We start from the raw sequence: 249 nt of genomic DNA, 5'->3' as shown, positions 1-249 counted from the left end.
GCACTAGGCGAATATCCGACCGTCACAAGGTCGGCCAGAAACCTATTCTGATGAAGGAGGTGGCGGTTGGGGTCGGGGGGAGAGGAGTGCCAACCGGGGTCTGGATTATCTGCAACATGAATGCAGAGTGACATCTAAAAAAGAGTGCCTTGTTGCTTACTTGATTGATAGTACATCTCTGCTGCTTCTATCTTATCTATGATGGGTGATATAAGAATTTCAACTTATTTTATCTGTCTGTATAAAGAT

This window comes from Penaeus monodon, chromosome 25, assembly GCF_015228065.2.
Source record: "Penaeus monodon isolate SGIC_2016 chromosome 25, NSTDA_Pmon_1, whole genome shotgun sequence".
Taxonomy (NCBI): domain Eukaryota; kingdom Metazoa; phylum Arthropoda; class Malacostraca; order Decapoda; family Penaeidae; genus Penaeus; species Penaeus monodon.
Note: the sequence above shows the minus strand (reverse complement) of the source record.